At 44.9% G+C, this 18,980-nt stretch overlaps 1 protein-coding gene and 1 pseudogene across 4 annotated transcripts in view; one reads left to right on the forward strand and one right to left on the reverse strand.

Moving 5' to 3' along the window:
* PALM2AKAP2 (PALM2 and AKAP2 fusion) overlaps positions 1 to 18,980 on the forward strand; it is a 624,976-nt gene that overhangs the window by 45,667 nt on the left and 560,329 nt on the right. The gene's annotated exons all lie outside the window — the stretch shown is intronic.
* LOC308619156 (splicing factor 45-like) lies at positions 15,623 to 17,207 on the reverse strand (annotated as a pseudogene). Its single transcript has one exon. The product of its transcript is annotated as a splicing factor 45-like (transcript).

Below are 18,980 nucleotides of genomic sequence, written 5' to 3' on the forward strand. Positions count from 1 at the left end.
CCTTCCTTTCTAGCTCAGGTATCACCTCTACTCTGGACTCAACAGCTCCCACCCCACCCCATCCTCACTCTCCCTACTACCTCCTTCATAGTGTCATGGAGTGAGTCACACGCTTTTGTTCCAACACCTCTAACCATTTGTGGTGTTGTTTTCATTATCTGTCTGCCTCCCTCTGAAGACCTTTATATTCCTTCAGGTTACAAATAAGGCCCAAGTTCTTCTGTGTTTATAGACACAGCACGTAGCACAAGTCCAGCACAGAGTAAAAGACAGTGGATGTTTATAGAATGGATAGACAGATGGATAGTTGGAAGGATGGATGGATTCATTTTTAGAAGGATGGATGGACAGCTGGATGGTTGGATGGATGGATGCATGGACGCATGCAATAGTGAACTTCAGGTTGCCCTTTCAAATCCACGTCTTCTTCTTCTTCTCTGTTTTCTCCAGTGGCAAAGTAATTAAACGTTTTTAGTAGAATACAGAATATAGGATTAACTTCTTTCCCCCTTAGAATAGTATACTCATTGAGCTGTAGAGGAAATACAAGGTCACCTCTATCAACCCCCTGCCTTCAGACCTGTCAATGGGCCAATCATTTTACTCTTAGATTATATTAATAACATTCCAGTTGGTAGAAGGAACCCCTTATACTGAGCACAAGTACACCTCCCTGAAACTACTGCACTTGGGTCCAGTTTTGGCTTTTTGAACCAATGTAGATGAGTAATCCCTCTTTCACAGGGTAGATTTCAACATATGAGATCATGGCCTACCTTATTCAAGACTCTGCTGCAAGTGACAGAAAACTCAGTTTAAACCAGGTAAATAAAAAAGGGCAGTTATTGCCTCCTATGAGCCAACTGCAGAATGGCAAGGATGGAGCTGTCCCCACAGTTGACTGGCCCCAGGCACTCCATCTCTCCATTTCTCGGCTTGTCTTCTATTTGTGTTTTGCTCCATTATTTCAACTTCTTCCAGATGGCTGGGAATCCAAGTACCACCATCTTTACAAACACATCCTTTAACTTACAATCCAAGGGAGAAAAAGCAGAAACCCTAGGGCAGGGCTTTGATTGGTCTGGTTCAGGTCACATGTCTGTCCCTGTGGCTAGAAGTCAGGGTACTGCAATTGAAACTGAAACCATGCATCTCAGATCAGGACTTGAACCCATGTGGCCGGGACTTGAACCCAGCCAAAACCCACAGTCTTCCAACTGAGATCACACGCCTGGTTTCAGGACTTAATGAATTTCAGGTTCTTGATGTCTCATCACAGAAAGAATTCATTGAGGGGCAAAGTGATAGGTAAGAAGTGGATTTATTTAGAGAGAAACACACTCCACAGACAGAGTGTGGGCCACCTCAGATGGTGAGAAAGGCACCAGGGTATGGGGTTGTCAGTTTTTATGAGTGGGTCATTTCATAGGCTAATGAGTAGGGGGAGGAGTATTCCAGTTATTTTAGGAAGGGGCGAGGATTTCCAGGAGTTGGGCCACTGCCCACTTTTTGATCCTTATGATAGGTCTTGGAACTGTCATGGTGCCTGTGGGTGTGTCATTTAGCTTGCTGTTGTGAGAGTATACTGAGGCTCAAGGTCTAGTGGAAGTTGACTTGTCTGCCATCTTGGACCCATTTGGTTCTAATCAGTTTATGTCATGTCCTTGGGCTGTGTCATTCCTTCAGAGGTTGTGCCCTGCCTCCTTCCCTCCTGTTTCAAAACCCTCCTCCAGAATCACAAGGAATAGGAAAGGAACAGGTCCTCTACAAAGCAAGGGAAATAGTTACCAGAATAAGAAGGCAAAGGATTCTGGTGAGACCAAAATAGGACATCGGCCACACCCTGCATTCCTCTTACCTTTATACCTTAAGATTTTGAAATTTGAGATTTGAGTGCAGCCCAGACCATCCTAGGTCCCCCCGGATACGCTTAAGTTTGTCAGTATCCCACTCACAATGTGACCCTCTTCCCCCAGTGGAATCCTGAGGAACGCACTGTGCCTCAAGTGATCTGATCTGCACAGGACACAGCAAATTTCTTGGGTTCCTTGTTCTGAACACGACCATCTCAGTGCCAGGCGTATAGTGCATACTCTAGAAATAATGAATGCATCAAAAGATAACCATGATTCTCAAGCCAGTCCTGCCTAAACATTTCTCCCAAAGGCAAATAAGGCAGCTGTTTTGCAATTGGTAAAATATAGCAAAAGAGACACGAGTTGCACCGAGAATGAGGGAGCGTGTGGAGGCTATGGCTGGGACACCTCACCAGGTGCGCCTGACGCCCCTGCTTGGAGGGAGGGCTCTGTCCTCCTCTGAACTTTCAGTTCACTGGAATGAGCTCCTCTTCCCCAAAGGCAGTAACACGGGAAGATGAAGATATTTACAGAATAAAAACAAAACCCAAAAAACTGCATGTCCTTTTCCTGCCTTAGGACTTTGGCTTCAAGGGACAGAAAATTCAAAATGACAGTGACCTAAATATGAAAGACTGTCATTTAAACCAAGTGCAGAGGTAAGAGGTCAAGGCTGGAATGGCAGCTCCACAGTCCCTGGGGACCCAGATTTGCTCTTGTTTCTCCACCATCGTCTTGGTCCCAAGTTCCCACCATCATGCCACCATTCTAACAGAAAGCAGGAGGGAATAGAGGAAGCAAGAGGGTGAAAGTATGTTCCAGAGGTCTCAAAATTTCCAGAAAGCTCCCCCTAACACTTCCATTTACTCATGGTTGGAACTTAGCTCTAGCTATGAGCGAGGCTGGGAAATAAGGTTTTTATTCCAAGCAGCTTTGTACTCTGTTAAAGCCAAGGGCTCTGTCAGTATGTAAGAGACAGGAAATGGATGCTGGAATGGGCAACCGGGATCTCTGTCAACGCTGCCAGGAAGGAAAAGCTGATGCTAAAGTGTGAAGGCAAAAGCAGGAAAATTAGAACGTGTCCTGCTGTGGTCTGGGCTACAGTCCTGGTAGGGATGTTGGAGAGGAAGACTTCAGTCCATCAGTCACGTTGCCAGAGCATCTTCTGTGAAATTAACCAGACCAGATTCAGGATGTGATCTTGGTTTCCTGTAACTAAACTCCCAAGCGTGATATGCAAGGCATTCTGCACCTGCCCAGTTCTACCTCCTTCGTATAGCAGCAACCTGCCACTCTCCTGCACTAGGACCACACCCAGCTCCCTGTCATTTCTAAATACGCTCAGGCCGGTTCAGTTCCCCTCCCTCCACACGTGCAGTTCCTGGTGCCTGGAAAGCACTTTCCTCCCCTCCTTGCGAGAAAACTCCCAAACACTGAGCTTTCGAGTTGAAGCTCACAAGGACCTCCTCCATGGGTCCTACCATTCCCTCCTTTGTGATTGCTAGAAGCCTTCCTCAGATTTCCTTTGCTTTCTCGTCTTTATCTGTATGTGTTTTCCTCATCACCAACCACCCTATTTAAAACAGCAGCTCCCATTTCCCTCTAGACCCTTATCCTGCTTTATTTTTCTTTGTAGCAATTAATACCACCTAACATTTTATGTATTCATTTTTTTCCATATGTTATTGTCAGTCTCCTCCCATTAGAAAGTAATGTTTCCAAACTCCTGGAAGATATTTAGCTTAGGGATTTCATGGAAAAATGGGCAGGGGAGTTTCTTGGGATTCTCCAAATCATGTTATTCCTCTAAAAGATCTAAAAACTATTTTTTCATAACTTTACTTGTTTTAAAATGATAATGAGTGACTCAAATAATAAACAGGGAATCAGTTTTTCTGTGATACATTTATGCCAAAATTTCAGAGATGTTCTGTTTAAAAAACCTGACGTATTAAACAAATACAAGTTTTGTGAATCATGAACCAATGTGTTGTGATGAGACTACATATTTCAACAACATACAAAAATGATTTCTACCTGATTTTTTTTTTTTTTTTTTTTTTTTGCGGTACACTAGCCTCTCACCGTTGTGGCCTCTCCCGTCGCGGAGCACAGGCTCCGGACGCGCAGGCCCAGTGGCCATGGCTCACGGGCCCAGCCGCTCCACGGCATGTGGGATCCTCCTGGACCGGGGCACGAACCGGCGTCCCCCGCATCGGCAGGCGGACTCTCAACCACTGCGCCACCAGCGAAGCCCCTTTACCTGATATTTTTGATAAAAGATTAAAAGAGAACATTAACACAAATTAAATACTCTTTTATTCGTTATATGACAAATATTCCAGGTATAAAATTTTTTTTCATGTTGCATTGATTTGGTTGAGTTGTTAAGAGTCCAGAAGCATCTTTAAGTTGGTACATGTTCCTTCATACATGCTCATTTCCTTAATAATGAAAATGTTATTTGAGCTGCCTACTTTGTTCAGCTCAAATATTGCCTCAGAGAGGCCTCCTTGGGCTGCATGGTTCAAAGCAGTAGCGCCCCACCCCTGTCTTCTCTTTCTCCCTTCCTCCCTTACCAATAGGAGGTAAGTTCTAAGAAAAGAGGAGTGACCATTTGTAAGTTGCAACCAGGCCCTCAAAACTCTACAAGTTCAATGTGAGTCCACACTGCAAGTGGGCCAACCCTTAAAATATTAGCAGTAGCAATAGTAAGTAGCAATAGTAATAACAGAGCTATTTCTTTTTAGCTCTTATTATGTACCAGGCGTCGTTAAAGTTTTTAAAATTAATGGTTTCTACGGGAGTAGATAGGATTATTATCCTTCATTTTATTGAGAAGGTCCCAGAGAGGATAAATAACTTGCTCAAGGTCATGCAGCTAGTAAGTAGGAGAGCCAGGTGTTGAATCTAGAACACGTGCCTCCAAATTACATACTTTTCACTCTGACATCTTACTGTCTCCAGAACAATTTTATTCTACATACAATATGGTGTATATTTCCAGGGGAAAGCTAGGTACGTACTCACTGCCTCTTCTCTGTGTTAGTTAAACCACACAGAAGAGGGGTGTGTTTGGTTTTGGGATCCACTAACTGGAGCCCTTTGAGAGAGGTCCAGAAATAAACCATGAAAGGCGGGGCTGAGAGCCTGATGATGCTTGACCTGGGAAGGAGAAAGCGTGTGATTGCTTCCCTACTTTCTTTAGGTCCTTGCTCAGGTCAGAGAGACGCTGTTTCTGATCACCATTCAAAATGGCAACCCCATCACCCTGGTCCTTCTCCTGTTTAAGTTTTCATCATAGCACTTATTACCACCTGACATTTTCTGACACATTTATTCTTGACCAAAGTCATTGTCTGTCTCCCCCACTAGAGAGTAAGCTCCATGAGTTCAAGGATTCTGTCTAGTACCATCTTTCCAGGGATGAGAACAGGGCCTGGTACAGAGTAGACATTCAATATACTTGTTGAGTGAATAAATAAAATATGAGTCCCCAAATAAAATATTTTCATTTGTTGACATACTATTCTAGTCCTTGTCCAGGAGTAGATTCAATTAGTATATACCTAGAGTAATATCACAGTGAGAATTTTATATCCTAAATTTTCCACTGATATTGAGCTAGGCATATTTTTCTTTTTCCTGAATTTAAACTTTACCCTCCTCTTTCTTTTCCTATCTCCACCCTCCCAAAGGCAATTAATATTAAAAGTTTATCCTCCCACATCTTTCTCCCATATAATCATGTACCTGTATGACACGTACATATAAGTTTTTTCATCGTTTTACAAATGGATATATTATATATCTCTTCCATTCTGCCTTTCTCACCTATGTATGCAAGTATATACTTAAAGATATACTTACATATATAGATATACTTCTATATCTATGAAGATATAGAATAAACATTTAAAAAGCCCACAACATACTTCATGGTATAACTGTTTCAGCAATTTATACATTCTTATGGACAGGTATTTCAACTGTTTTCCATTTGTTGCCATTTCTATCAGTCCTGTAATTTGCATTCTTACATGTATATTCTTTTGACTTTGTGTTTTATTTCTATTTGTTATATTTTATAAAGTGGGATTTCTGGAGTACTAAGGTGTGCAGTCAGAATAGATTTGCTAGATTACTTCCCCAAAGAGCTATAGCAATACACATTTCTGTCAGCAAAGGCCAAGAATGCCCTTTTCTCTCTGCAACCTTGTGTGGGGAAATAAACCTTCTCTGGATTTCTCAGTGCTCCTGTAAAATGCTCTAGCCTCCTGAGACAGAGAAATGTATTTGGTATAAAGACAGGATGTTTGCCTTCACTTCTCCTAGGCACGTTTTGCTTTTTGTACACTATGAGAATTAGATCTATAGCCATTTGCTAATTCCTCTAATCCAAAAGGATAACAAAATTTCTCTTATCTCCCCAAATGGGACAAATGACTATAATCTGGACTAGATCCCTAGGTTAAGCTTCCAAAGTGTCAGGAATACTGGACCACTATTTCCCTAGTGTTCACGTTTCAAAAGGGATGAAGCCCAAACCTTGGAGCCATCTCTTGGTAAAAGCCTGAGACACCTACTGGGCTTAGCTGGCCCTTGGAGAGAGATTTTTACATTCCAAAAGGTCAGAGTGAGCATCCAGGATCCTTCCTATCTCTTCTCCAAAGGTTTTTCTCTCTCCTTCCCAGAGAGGAGGGAGATGGCTGCCTCTCTCCTGTATACAAATGGAGGAAATACTTTTTTCCATCCCTTGTCTATGGAATGAAACCTGCCACTCACAAGAGAATTTTTATCAGCCCTCACAGCATTACCTGTGGGTCTAGGAGTCAGGGACTGACACTGCACTTTACTCTGACTATTGATCTGGTTGCATCAATAAAGAACTCTTTTCTCTGACGCAAGTGCTCATGCTTCTGCAGTGTGTATACACACACACACACACACACACATGTATGTGTGTGTGTGTATATATATATATATATATATATATATATATAAACTGTGCAAGTGGGAGAACATTCCAGACCCTTCACAGTTTTTGACACAGCATCCTGCCAGCACTGGGAATGTTCATTCTTTTTAATCTTTGCCAATCTAATGGGTGAAAACTGGCTTCTCACAGTCTTCTATTTTCCCTTCTATCAGTGAAATTGAACATATTCCACTTTAGACATTTCAGTTACCTCACGTGTGCATCTGTGTATGTGTGTGAGAATTGCCTTTTCCTAAATTCTGCCCTTTTTCCAAAGTTTTCCTTGAAATTTTTCTTATCAGTTTGTATGGGCTGTTTTTATGGTAATAGAATAGCTATGAATATAGGCTGACAGTGGCTCTTCAGCAAACGTTTTGCAAGTACTTTTTCTTCCAGTCAACCTTTCAGCACGACATTTGTCCTCATCCTGCTATTCTTCCTACAGTCTGCTTTCTGTGTGCTATCTAACAGGAAGAGGGTCCTTAATGCCTGCTACTTGCAGGTCCGAATGCTAAAGCGAGTGCCAACCTCTTAGTTGGTGAGAAAGGGGCTAGAGTCACATGGAGAGAGGGTCCTTCCTGAGGGGCTTCCTGTAGGGAGGATGTGTCCATTGAAAACCTCCTGTCTGACCCTGAGTCTGATATGGAGGAGGAAACCTGGAGAAAAAGACACAGTCAGTTTCTCTGCTAGAGACGCTACTCCCGAAAAGGGAGAAGGTCATGGTGGGGTTGTCCCAACGGCTGGTCACTGCAGCTTGGGGCTTGGGATGCACACTCCACCCTGGGTTAGGAAGAACTTCGGCATCCTGACTTCTACTTTATCACGGGTCACCGGGCAGGCAGTCAGAAAGCAGAGCCTACCCCCTCGCCTCACTCCCCTGGAGTCAGGGGGTAGGTGTCCAGAAGAACAAGCTGAGCAGGACCCACAGCCAGCAGGAAAGGAATATGGTGCCAGCAGGCTGTGTTTGGACCAGAAATGAACAGGATGCGAAATGGGGCTGAAACCGCTGAGGCAGAGACCAGGGAAGCGGGGCCCAGTTTCCATGCTGGATGCTGAGAGCGGGAGATGGACGACGAGGACCTGGGTATCCTTGGGGAGTGTGGTTCGAAAGGTAGAGGAGGCACAGCCAAAATGCCACTCGGGGCCAACAGGCAGCCTGCTGGGCACATTCCTTCAGTAAAGTTTCTTTCTAAAAAGAAACCACATGGTAGCTGATCAGAGGATGAGGTTTCTCTTCCAGATGTAAGCTCTGAGTGTACAGAAGTCAAGAGGAACCCAGGGCTTTATGAAAAATGGATATTCCTCGCCCTTAAAACTTCCAGAAGCTAGTAAACACCGAGTTTCTAGGGACAATTGGCCGTAACACAGCTTGGGGGCCAGGAGGGCACGCTGACTCCAGAGAAATGTCAGCAACATCCACGGTGAGGCTGAGGGAATCTGCCCCTTGCCTGGGCTGTGGCTGGGGACTCACTGCCATTTTCCTGTTGGACCGCCAGTACACATGTGGGGAGGCCTGGCTGCACGGTCTCAGAAATCTCATTCTTTCCATGTGTCTTGTTGGCGAGGTTTCCTGCCACCCTCCTGGAGACTGGACAGAGCTGGCAGCAAGAAAAGAAAGACAAGTCAGGGCCATGCTGCTCTAAAGAGGCATTTGGGGTTATTTTCATGAAGGGATGGGGTAGCCGTGAGGGTGGTGGGCCAGGCAATAACTTTGCCTCTTGCCCAGATGTATAAATGAGAAGCATCAGACTACAGGCTGTCCAGCAGAACTTGCCATGAGAGTGGAAACAGTCCATATTTGCACTCTCAGATGTATTAACCACTAGGCACACGTGGCTAGTGGGCACCTGGATTGTGACTATTAGAACTGAGAAAGTGGATTTTTAATTTTATTTGATTCTCATTAATTAAAACTTGAACATAAGTAGCTAGCATAGTGGCTAGTGGCTATCCTATTGGACAGCTCAGCACTAGAGTATAGGGGTCAGGAGTTTGGGCTCTAGAATGAGACAGAGAATCTTGTTTCCCTCACTTCCTAGCTCTGTGAACTTGGAGAAGCAACTTAACCTCTTGGTGCTTCCCTCTCCTTTTATCTAAGCTGAGGCTGATGGTACCAACCTCTCAGCCTTAATGGGGGTGTTGCCTATTCAAATATGGAAACACTAAACAAACACGTTCAAATAAGTGTCACAGTCCTGAGAATCCACACCTGTCAGTCGAGGTGGAGCTGCCAGGAGTTTTCAGGTAACGTAGGAGGCAGAAAGGGAAGGGATGCTTTCTGAGAAATGGGCTTGGAAAGAGTTCAGTTAATGAGCTTCTATCTCTGATGCTTGAGGGTTCCTGGCTGGTGAAGAGTGTTTCAAGAGGCTTTCCTGGGAGGTGACAAACTTAGGATGCTCCCCTCTGGGTGGGCTTTGTGTCTGAGAGTTGTCTGCAGGGCCAAGTCCTAAGCTGCTCAAGACTTTTGACAGATTCTAATGAGACCCCAGGGGGCAGCAGGAGTGCAGTGGTGTTGGAATCCATGTCCAGAGAGTCTTGCTTGAGAGAAAGGAGAGGTGATACCAGAGGCTGGGGAAACTTTTTCCCAAGCTTGTAGTGTTGTCCTCAGGACCGGAAGAAGTCAATCCAGACAACTTGCCTTTGGTCTAAAGCTACCCTAAGGCATCCGTGATGGTACTAGTCTAGGAAGTGGGTAGGTACAGAGAAGCCAAAAGCCTGGGAAGATGGCAAGGTCAAGTCCCATTTTCCTGTCTTTTGGTGGGAACTTTTTCTTTTTTATTAGTTTTAAAAAGTTTTGTTTTTTTGGGCTTCCCTGGTGGCGCAGTGGTTGAGAGTCTGCCTGCCGATGCAGGGGACATGGGTTCGTGCCCCGGTCCGGGAAAATCCCACATGCCGTGGAGCGGCTGGGCCCATGAGCCATGGCCGCTGAGCCTGCGCGTCCAGAGCCTGTGCTCCGCAACGGGAGAGGCCACAGCAGTGAGAGGCCTGTGTACAGCAAAAAAAAAAAAAAAAAAAAAGTTTTGTTTTTAATTAATTAATTAATTTATTTTTGGCTGCTTTGTGTCTTCGTTGCTGTGCACAGGCTTTCTCTAGATGCGGCGAGCAGGGGCTACTCTTTGTTGCTGTGCGCAGGCTTCTCGTTGTGGTGGCTTCTCTTGTTGCGGAACACGGGCTTCAGGGGCGCAGGCTTCAGTAGTTGTGGCACGTGGGCTCAGTAGTTGTGGCTCGCGGGCTCTAGAGCGCAGGCTCAGTAGTTGTGGCACACGGGCTTAGTTGCTCCACGGCATGTGGGATCTTCCCAGACCAGGGCTCGAACCCATGTCCCCTTCACTGGCAGGCGGGTTCTTAACCACTGCGCCACTAGGGAAGTCCCTTGCTGGGAATTTAGAAGCAAACTTCCAGCCTGGCTTATCAAGGAAAGTCTCAGGGTGAGGACAGGATTTCACAGCTAAATGTTTTCTTAAATTGCACAAGTCAACTCCACGCCTTTGCCTGCAGGTGACCTTTAGTGTGTTCCTAAGGCCTGGGAGCTGTGTCAGATCCTGTGTTAGGTCTTGGTGACAGGGTGACACAATGATGTCATTTGCCTCCTGTAATGTTGTGATTTATAATAAGCAATATATACTTGGTCTTCTTCCTCACAGCTGTCTCTGGCACAGAGCTCCCCAAACCCTTGGAATTTCCTAATTGGTGAGAGCAATAAAGATGTCTTTTGTTATGTTAATGAGGTGACCTTTGGAAAGCTTCTAAGGGTGGGGACTGGTTGCCAACCACCTGATTAGAGGGTTGGAACTCTCAGTCCACACCCCCCCACACCCCCCCCTGCCACGCCCGTGGCTGATGATGTAATCAACCAGCCTATGTAATGAAGCCTCCGTAAAACCCCTAAGGATGGGGTTCAGAAAGCTTCTGGGTTGGTGATTTGGGGAGAGTGGTGCACTTGGGGAGAGCATGAAGCTCCGAGCCCTTTCCCCCCACCTTGTACTATGCGTCTCTTCCATCTGGCTGTTTCTGAGTTATATCCTTTTATAATAAACCAGTTGTCTAGTAAGTAAAATGTTCCTCTGAGTTATGTGAGCTACTCTAGCAAATTAATCAAACCCAGGGAGGGGTTGTGGGAAGCTCCCGTCTATAGCTGGTCAGTCAGAGGCACAGGTGACAACCTGGACTTGTGATTGGTGTCTCAAGTGGGGAAGTGGGGGGTTAGTCTTATAGGACTGAGCCCTTAACCTGTGGGATCTGATGCCATCTCCGGGTCGATAGTGTCAAAATAGAGTTGAATTGTAGAACACCCAGCTGGTGCCAGACAGTTGCTTGGTGTAGGGAAAAAACCCACATGTTGGAACTGGGTGACAGATTTGGACCTCCTAACTGGACTCCTGCTTCCAAGCCTCTCCATCACCTCTCTGTCCAGCACACCCTGTGAGTTTGATCTTCCCAGGAAGCCATTTCCCTCACGGTGCAGCCCTGTTCCTCACTACCTCCTCTAACTCCCACTCTAGGCCCACTCTGCTCTCCTGCTCAGGTTCCCACAGGGTCCTCAGCTACATCTCATGCCTCTAGCCTCTCCCCTTTGGTCCTCATTCAGTATAATCTTCCATCTGTTCTCTGCCAGGAATGTCCTTCTTATCCAAATCCTGCCCGTTGGCTTAAGGCTCTCTGCTCCTGAAATCTTTTCTTCTGCCCTCGCTCCCATCCCCTCTCCTTCCTTGGACTTTCTCAGCGCTTACATTTTGACCCTACACCAATCAGCAGGGCTTTTGGCTCTGAATAAGGGAGCACCTCATTTGTCTCACGGTCATAAAATCCTGCTGCTCCAGTACCCACTCCCTGCTCCCACCAGATCCAGCCTCCTGGAAGGGCTCTGGGACCCTGTGGAATGGGTGCAGCCTCTTCTCAGGAAAGAGCTTAAGACTTTTCTCCCACGTGCTCATACAAATACCCCAGAGAAGCCCCCAGGATTTATGCGGGGCGGGCGGAGAATCGGAGCACAGTCAGAGAGTTGAGGCAGGAGGCTCCGAAAGTCCCCCTCTGCCTCGCTAGATCCTCAGCAGGACTCTACAGGGCATTAAGCCCAGGTGATGCCATCAGGATCAAAGCCCAGTTAGTTGCAGTACCTGGCAAACAGGATCATTACTGTCATGCATCAGGATGCCAAATATGGATGTGCTTCAACTGAATGACTAGTTTCCTCTGCTCTCTGGTAGTAACTTACTACCAGGTTAAGCTGTTTCTTTTTTTTGCGGCATGCGGGCCTCTCACTGTTGTGGCCTCTCCCATTGTGGAGCACAGGCTCTGGACGCACAGGCTCAGCGGCCATGGCTCATGGGCCTAGCTGCTCCGTGGCATGTGGGATCTTCCCGGACCGGGGCACAAACCCGTGTCCCCTGCGTCGGCAGGCGGACTCTCAACCACTGCGCCACCAGGGAAGCCCTAAGCTGTTTCTTGAGACGCTCTTGGACCTGAAGGTTAGGACCACATTGTCAACTCAGAGAAGGACACTTGACTGTGTACTAATAGCAGAGTATGTGTCTCAGTTGTCAAAATGTTGTACCCACAGCATAAGGGCTACGAGGAAAGGTGCCCCTCTGATTCATAATTAATGTCGCAAGGTAGTGGTGGGAATAATAATTAGAACAACGGACTTGGGTTCAAATCTTTCTGCTATTAGATCCAAAGTCTGAGAGCCTCAGTTTCCTTATCTGTGAAACAGGGATAATAATGGTAACTACCTTATAGAATGTTGTGGGGATTAAGTGAAATCATGCATTTGGAACACTTAGCGCAGTTCCTGGGACAATGGAAGTGTTCAATAAGTGTTAGCCATGATTGATGTTATATGAAGAGTCCTATCATAAGATAGATCTGTAGTATCAAAAGACAGACATTTTTTAGGTTTTAGTAGTAAGTACATGAAGGGTACTTGGGTAGAAGCCTGTGAAGTTTTGGTTTTCTTGCTACTGCAGAAGTGAAGTGAGCCAAGGACACTGGTGGAATGTGACCTGGGGGTCTTGCTTTAGGACAGATGACCTGAGCATCACTTCTGGTTGCCCAAGTTTTGAGTTGCCTCTTGATGCTAATGGCATTGTGATGAGCTAAGCGTACACCGTTGAAGTAAATAGTAATTGGGGTTGAGCACCTGTGGCTCATCAGCTCCCCCTAGAGGAAGGAGTAGGGTGGTGCTGGAAGGGGTTGCCAGAGGCCACTTGCTGATACCACATGGGCCGAGTGTGAGCTCTGGATCAGGGACATCTTGGATCTGGAGTTTGAAAGCCTCTTGCGCATGTACCTTCCTGTAATCTCTCTTCCAGGCATGGTGAGACTTGTGAAAATAACCCCCAGCCCCTAGTCTGTCCTGCTTGTCGTGCCAGGGCAGGAAGAACACTCTGGATTGGGGGATAGTGGTAGTCATTGCTCCAGGAGCTTCTGTGAGGGGGCTTAGGTCGTCGGTGAGTGTGGTCGTCTGCTGCCCTGTTGCATGCCCTGCCCTTTGCTGCTTCTAAAGAGGGCAAAGCCTGCCTGTGTGGGTGGGAAAGGTATTATTACTGGGGCTGTTGTGGTTATTGCTGCCACCACCGTCAGTTACACAGGTGGAAAAGGGTATTTGTTGCGTCAGAAAACTGCCATCGAGTACTCAGATTCCTCTACTTAGATCAAAGAAGGAATGAGAAAAGAAAAAAGACACTAATGGGCCCTAAGAGACCAGAATGAACACTGAAGTGCATTTTTTTCAGAAACAAAGGCCAGAGAAGGCAGTGAGATGTCCAGGGCAGCCATCTTCCTGGCAAGATACAACCCTCCCCCGGCCCCTAAGGCCATTTTTGGTGGCCGACTACGTGGTAGAGATCCTGCAGGTGCGGTCTGTGCATTGTCTTGTGTAATCCTTGGGACAACCCCACGATCAAGGGGTCATTGTACCTCTTTTACAGTTAAGGCAAAGGAGGCTCAAAGACCTTAAGAGATTTGTCCACTTTGATAGAGCTAGCAAATGGGAGAGTGAAATTTGAACTTGGTTCTGACTAGATCTAAAGTTTTCCAATTCATAACTTGGATGTTGCCTCCCAGGGCTCCATTTTCCTTCTCAGTAAAATGGGGGAGTGAAAGTGGTTCTAAGGCCATCCTTCTAACCCCAGTGACCACAGGTGGCCATCAATAATTGAAAAAGGGAAAGTATAAGAAAGAATCCAGTTTGGTGAAACAGCAGTTGTGTCTGAATAGAGTGATCCAGGCAAGAAGTGTGTCCCAGGGGCTGGCAGGGGGCACAGGCAACTTTGGGAGGGAAGTTCTGAGAAGGTAGGGATTGAGACACGTAGAGTCTGTCTTCCTCAGGCCATTTGGGTCCCCTGGGAAGGACATTAAAGATGCTGTCCTTTTTGTGCCACTCTGCCCTTTCTGCTAGCCATGAACCCTGGGCTCTCACTCTTTCTTCCTCCCTAGGAAACAGGCAGGCCTGTCTAGCTAGCTTTGGGCCACCAGACTGGACTCTCAGCTCTCAAAACTATGTTTTCCTTACCACTGGATGCTTCTCCTTTTATGCCTCTTCACCACAGGCCCAGCATCAGCACTGGGGGGTTCCTGGAAAAGTGGCTGGAGACTTCATCCCCTTGTCCATGTCACCAGGCAGCTCTTGTTTCTCTGGGAACTATTGTGAATGACCCAAGTACAAAAGTGTAAATCAAAGCCTCCTGATGCTTTGAGACCTTCACACTTTCACTGAACTGGCAACATCAGCAGCTCTGTCTGCACCCACTGCACCAGTATGACTGTTAGGATTCAAACTGTCACCAGAGCTCCAGCAGACAGGATTCTCTGACCTCACCCATGATGCCAGAACATCCCATGGTCCAGCTCAAACTCATATCCAGCAACTGTAAGACCCTCCAAGACAGTTTCTTTTTTGCAATATAAACCCCTATGGATGTGCACTTGTGAAAAAAAATCAATTTTATTAATGTATAATTTACAGATTAAAATGTATCTATTTTACGTGTGCATTTGGTGACTTTTGACTTATTTATACACCTGTATAATCAGTATCATGATCAATATAGAGAACATTTACATCATCCTAAAATGTTCCCTGTTCCCTTTCTCAATTTTCCATCCCTGGTCCTGGACATTCACTGATCTGCTTTCCGTCTTGATAGATTTGTCTTTTTTATAGTTTCATATAAATGAAATCTTCCAGTATGTAGTCTTCTATGTCTGGCTTCTTTCACTCAGCACAAAAATGTTGAGATTCATCCATGTGATCACATGTATCATAGGTCATTTCTTTTTCTTTTTTCTTTTTTCTTTTTTTAGTAACTTGCAGGTTTTATCAAAATGAATCAAAAAAAAAAGAAAAAGAAAGAAAAGCAAAGGGTAACACAACCCCATATCCCAAAACTCTAGATTTTTTAGTGCAAGAAATGCCATATCACTGAAGCACTTGAGGATTATCATGAAATCCTAGCAAAAAATGTAATCACCTCAGAAGTAGTAATAAAAAAGAGAAACAACCAGAGAGGCACACATTGTTATTTATTTATTTATGTTTTTGAATTTTATTTTATTTTTTTATACAGCAGGTTCTTATCAGTTATCTATTTTGGGTTTTTTTTAAAGGATTTTTATACTATATTAGAAAACCACAAAATAAAAAAGGGATCAGTCGACATATATCTTAGAAGTCCTTCCAGAGTCTCTGTACGCACAGCCATGCAGGCTGCCTGTCACCTTGCTCTCCGCTGCTCAGTCTGTGGCTCGTTGAAGGATCACTGGAGATGACTCAGGCTCTAGTTCACAGTCACACTTGTTCTGCCAAATCCAAGACCCCGAATTTATCCAAATTGTATAAACATGCTTTGACCACCCATCCACCAAAATACCTCCCATTCAGATAAACAACAGCTTTAATTGCTGATTCAGCCCTCTCAAATTCTAAAAATATTCGTACCGCTTCATCATCAGGGGCACCAGGAATTTCAAATATCACACATTTTCCAACTTTGCCATATTTTTCACACTCTTCCTTGGTTTCAACTTCCAAGTTTTCATCTACCTCTCCTGCACCAACCATGTTCCTTAGTAGGACCACTTTAGTAGGACACTTACGTATTTCAGCTAATGGATTTGAATCTGACTTCTTGGTTGCATCTTTCTCAGTGGCGTCGCCCACGATGATCTTGCCTCCCCGCTTGCTGGTCTTCTCCACTGACAGCGCTGTGCTCAAGCCCTGCTCGTGCTTCCCCAGACCCTGGCCTTCCCGGAAGCCGTACTTCTGCATGATTTTATGTGCTACTGTGCCACCCATGTTGGGGAGGAAGGAGTTGCTGGGGCCGGTGGGGGAATCTGGGTCTGTCTTGTTCCTCGTACACTGGGGGAGGGATAGCAGCTTTGGAAGACAGTGAGCGAGGTCTTGAATCCTCTGCATAAGGAAAGTCTTGGGGTAACTCTTTGTGTTTCTCTACAAGAGAAGTGGGTGGTGCAATGGCAGCTCCGCCCATACTTCTCTTCTTCCTCTCTGGCTCATAATCTACATCTTCATCAGAATCTGAATCTGGTCGCCTGGAAAACCCCCTAGCTTCATGTCTGTCTTTACGCCTCTTTTCTCTCTCTTCTATTTCTGTCTTTCCAGCTCCCGCTGTCTCTGTCACTCCTCTCTTTGGTGCTTCACTACTTTCTCAAAATCGTTAGGAAACATGGGATCATATTCATCAGCTAGGGGAATCAAAACTTCTGCAGAAAATCCCCTGGGAACCGGATCCTTGAGGCCCGCTGCCACGTGCGGCGCGGTGTCCACAATCTGCCTCTGGTCTGAAGAGGCACCTCGCTTCAGGCTTCAGGTTGATTACCGGGGCGAGGACTGTACTTTGTTTTTCCTCTGGCTCTTCTCCTGAGTGACAGCTGCCTTCTTCACCTGGAGCTGAGACTACAGAAGTTTGAAGTTTTGGGACCAGGCTGCTGTTTTTGAGTCACTGGTCTCCACTCCCAGGTCGTCGTACAGGGACATCTCAGTTTAATGCCGGCCCGCCCGGCCGACGCTCCCAGGCCGCGGGGCGCACCGGGGCCGAGGCGCCGCGGACTCGACGGGCTGGGCGCTGGGTGTCAGCCCCAGACGGCCGGAACTCTCCGGCGCCAACCCCTACGCAGAGTCCACCGGGCCCCCAGCGGCGCCGTCATTTTTTTTTTTTTAATTGAGTTATAGTTGATGTACAATGTTATGTAAGTTACAGGTGTATAACATAATGTTTCATAATTTTTAAAGGTTATACGCCACTTATAGTTATTATAAAATATTGGCTATATACCCTGTGTTGTACAATATGTCCCTGTAGCTTATTTCTTTTATACACAGTAGTATGGTACCTCTTAATCCCCTACCCATATGTTGCCCCTCCCCTCTTCCCTCTCCCCACTGGTAGCCACTAGTTTGTTCTCTATATCTGTGAGTCTCGTTTTTGTTATGTTCACTAGTTTGTTATATTTTTTTAGATTCCACATGTAAGTGGTAGCATACAGTATTTGTCTTTCTCTGTCTGACATTTCACTTAGCATAATTTCCTCCAAGTCCATCCATGTTGTTAAAGGTCATTTTTATTATTGCCGAGTAGTTCCAGTTGTATGGATATACTTCAATTTGTTTATCCATTCCCCTGTTAATGGACCGTTGGATGGTTTCTAGTTTTTGACTACTATGAATAAAATTGCTATAACATTTACATACTAATCTTTGTGTAGACATGTGTTTTAATTTCTCTTGGGTAGCAGCCAGGAGTGGAATTGCTGAGTCTGTGGTACATATGTGCTTAACTTTATAAGAAATTTGTGTTAGGTTTTATCAGATACTTTTTTTTGCATCTATTGAGCAAATCATGTGGGTTTTCTTCTTTGATTGTTAATATGGTGAAATACAATAATTGAAATTCAAACGTTAACTATTCAAACACTTGATCCATGCTGATTAACCTTTTTTATACATTGCCTGACTTGATTTCTTAAAATTTTGTTACAGATTTTTGCAATCATATTATGAAGGATGTTGGTCTCAGTTTTTCATTTCTTTGCAATGTGTTTGCCTGGTTTAGGTATCAAGATAATGTTGGTCTCATAAAATGACTTGGGAGGTGTTCTCTCGTCCTCTGTTCTCTGGTAGAATTGGTATTATTTCTTCCTTAAATGCTTGATAGAATTTATCAATAAAGATATCTGGGTCTGGAAGTTTCTTTGTTAGAAGGTTTTAAATTACCAATTGATTTTTTTTTTCTATTTTTTGGCCATGCCACGCAGCGTGCGGGATCTTAGTTCCCCAACCAGGGGTCGAACCCATGACCCCTGCAGTGGAAGCGAGGTGTCTTAACCATTGGACTGCCAGGGAATCCCACAAATCAGTTTTCTTTAACAGATATTGAGATATTCAGATTTCCTATTTCTTCTTGAGTCAGTTTTATTAATTTCTATCTTTCAAGACACTTGTCTATCTCATCTAAGATGCTGAGTTTATTGGCAAACATCTTTTCACAGTCTTCTCTTATTGTTCCTTTAATGACTTTAAAGTTAGTAGTGATGTTCCCACTATCATTTCTGCTATTGGTAATTGTGTTTTTTTTCTTTTTAACTTGATCAGTCTGGCTAAGGGTTTGTCAAATTTGTTGATATTTTTTCCTTTTAACTTGATCAGTCTGGCTAAGGGTTTGTCAAATTTGTTGATATTTTGTTTGACCATATTCTATTTCATTGATTTCTGTTCTTATTTCTGTTTACTTTGGTGAAAGTTTAGACAATTAATCTTAGACATTTCTTGTTCTTGTCTTGTTTTATTGTTAACTTTTTAAATGTATAGAAATGTATGCCTTAGGAAGTGAGAATTTCCCATAACCCATTCCCCCCTGAGGTAACTGCCTTTCTACCAATGTGCTGATCACCAAAGATATACTAAAGGACTTCACATCCCTCTAATCCACCACATGCCTTTGAACATGTGTGCCTTTGCTCCTGGCATTCCTTCAGAAAGGAATACTCTCCCCAACATTCTCCACCTGGTGAATTCATAGTTATTAAGGTCCATCTCAAATACCACGTCCTCCTTGAAATTTCCTTCAGTTCTTCCAATCAGAGTTCATTCTCTTCTCTGTGTACCACTGGACTCTGTGCATGATTGTACT

This window comes from Mesoplodon bidens (assembly GCF_964165515.1).
Source record: "Mesoplodon bidens genome assembly, chromosome: 6".
NCBI lineage: Eukaryota > Metazoa > Chordata > Mammalia > Artiodactyla > Ziphiidae > Mesoplodon > Mesoplodon bidens.